The 2500-nt window shown below is 32.8% G+C and overlaps 2 protein-coding genes across 4 annotated transcripts in view; both read right to left on the reverse strand.

The window, feature by feature from the left end:
• LOC138866212 (uncharacterized) overlaps positions 1-2500 on the reverse strand; it is a 201026-nt gene that overhangs the window by 91032 nt on the left and 107494 nt on the right. The gene's annotated exons all lie outside the window — the stretch shown is intronic.
• LOC113827084 (uncharacterized) overlaps positions 1666-2500 on the reverse strand; it is a 96456-nt gene continuing 95621 nt past the window's right edge. For all 3 annotated transcript variants that reach the window (XM_070138270.1, XM_070138269.1, XM_070138268.1), the window contains one exon: positions 1666-2500. This exon is cut by the window's right edge and continues 1026 nt beyond it. The gene's annotated coding sequence lies outside the window, so the exon portion shown is untranslated.

A 2500-nucleotide genomic window follows, 5' to 3' on the forward strand; every position in this document is an offset into this window, starting at 1 on the left:
ATGCGTGAGCTGGGGTTTGTCTCATGAAGGTTTAAGGCAGGAAGTGAGAGATAGACAGAAGGTTGATAGGTGAGAGGATGCGAACAGATATAGATGGATAGATGGAAAATGATGGAAGGAGGGAGGGAGAGAGAGGAAGAGGGAGAAGGGGAAGAGAGAGCAGCGAGGAAGGAGAGAGTAAGAGAGTAAGAGAGTAAGAGAGAGAGAGAGAGAGAGAGAGAGAGAGAGAGAGAGAGAGAGAGAGAGAGAGAGAGAGAGAGAGAGAGAGAGAGAGAGAGAGAGAGAGAAAGAGAGCGAGAAAGAGAGAGAAAATGAGAGAGACAGACAGACAGAAAAGAAAACACAGATGAACCGAGAGAGAAAGACAGAAACAGACACAGAAGACAGAGAAAGAAAGAAAGAAAAAAAGAACGAAGGAGTGATGTCAGTAACTTCAAAGACCTATCTAAGACTATTCCTCTAACCTCTGAAAATTTATGACTCTACCAAGGCACTTAAATCAACTACAATCACTTAAATCAACTTATCCAACCCACTTTCTTCTCGTCCCGGCTCGTTCTCTCTCCTCCTCTCTCTCAATGGCCGCTCTAACCACTCGTTGATCTTTAATTAAACGAATTCGCTTGCCCAAAATGGTTGATAATTTTACCTGGAGAGAGATTATATAAATAGATCACTTTTTTTAATATATTTATTTTTTTATTTTTATCTATTTATTTTTATTTTCGTTTTTTAGACATCTTACCGGTGATAAATTTACCTGAAGAGAAATTAGATAAATAGATCAGATTTCTTAATTCATTTTTTCGTTGTTGTTGTTTTTTTTTTTTAGACAATCCAGTGATGATTTTACCTGAAGAGAGATCAGATAAATGGATCACTTTTTTTTTTTTTTTTTTTTTTTTTTTTGACAATCTTACCGGTGATAATTTTACCTGAAGAGATTAGATCACTTTTTAAATCAATTTTTTTTTTTTTTTTTTTTAGACAATCTTACTGGTGATTATTTTACCCGAAGAGATATCAGATAAATGGATCACTTTTTTATTTTTATTTTTTCGTTTTTTTAGACAATCTTACCGGTGATAATTTTACCTGAAGTGAGATTAGATAAATCACTTTTTTAATTAAATTTTTCGCTTTTTTTTAAGACAATCTTACTGGTGATTATTTTACCTGACGAGAATTCAGATAACTGGATCACCTTTTTTAAATTTTTTTTTTTTTTTTTTTTTTTTTTTTTAGACAATCTTACCGGTGATAATTTTACCTGAAGAGATTAGATAAATCACTTTTTTAATTCAATTTTTCTTTTTTTTTGACAATCCGGTGATGATTTTACCTGAAGAGATCAGATAAATGGATCACTTTTTTATTTGTTTTTTTTAGACAATCTTACCGGTGATAATTTTACCTGAAGAGAGATTAGATAAATCACTTTTTTAAAATAAATTTTGTTTTTTTTTGACAATCTTACCGGTGATGATCATTTTTTGTTTTTGTTTTGTTTTTTTCTTTTTTAGACAATCTTACTGTTGATAATTTTATTTGGAGAGAGAACTATTTTTCCTTTTTTTTTTTAAAGAATCCTACCGTTGATAATTTTACCTAAATAGAGATCAGATAAATTGATAACTTTTTAAAATTTTACTTTTTTTTTATTCATTTATTTTTTTTTTTACAATCTTACCGGAACCTATTCCTTGACACGACGTCGCGCACTTCAATTTTGGTTCTAATTATGATTATTCCTTTTAAAGCGAATTATTGACATCACTAGAGCGTTTTCATCACGAGCTGCGTCCCAACCCCTGCTCACTGACTACGAACACAAATATTTTATTACAAGCGCTAAGCAGGATTAAAAAAAAAAAGAGAATAAAAAAACATGTCTTCATTATAAGCTATATTCTGCCTGTTTGAAAAATATATATGTATAGAGATTTATTCATCTTTGACGAAGACTCGAATAATATATTGGAAATTCGCGCTAGTTAATAGAGACCTTAATTAGTCTTAGCTGAGTTTGAAAGATGTTTTCCTCTAGTATTGGCTGAGTACGTAATACCAGGAGCAATATGCATCATTAATTATGTAATTATGGGGTTTATATATAGGGCTATGTACATTTCATGTTTTTTTTTTTCTTCTAAGTGTTGAACTCAAGTTGTTGGGAGTTGTGGAGAGTGTGAGGGTTTTGTTCTTTAATAACTCTAGGAAATCAAAGTTTGGTCCAAATTACCAAAATAGAGTTGGAAAAGTTGTACGAAAATGTTACATAAAAATATAATCTTCACTCCGAGTAGAAACTTATATCGTGTTTTCTCACATGCTTACTCATACTCGATTTAAAAAAAATTGAAGTAAATCAATCTCTTCGATCAGATTCTGGGATGAAAGTTGCGGAGGTTACACGGAGGCTTCCTCGACGCCCTTGGAGGAGGATTCTGATCCGGGGAGGCGTCGGAAAGGGCGCCGCCGGTCAACGGCGACGCGAAAT

Source organism: Penaeus vannamei, chromosome 24 (genome assembly GCF_042767895.1).
Source record: "Penaeus vannamei isolate JL-2024 chromosome 24, ASM4276789v1, whole genome shotgun sequence".
NCBI lineage: Eukaryota > Metazoa > Arthropoda > Malacostraca > Decapoda > Penaeidae > Penaeus > Penaeus vannamei.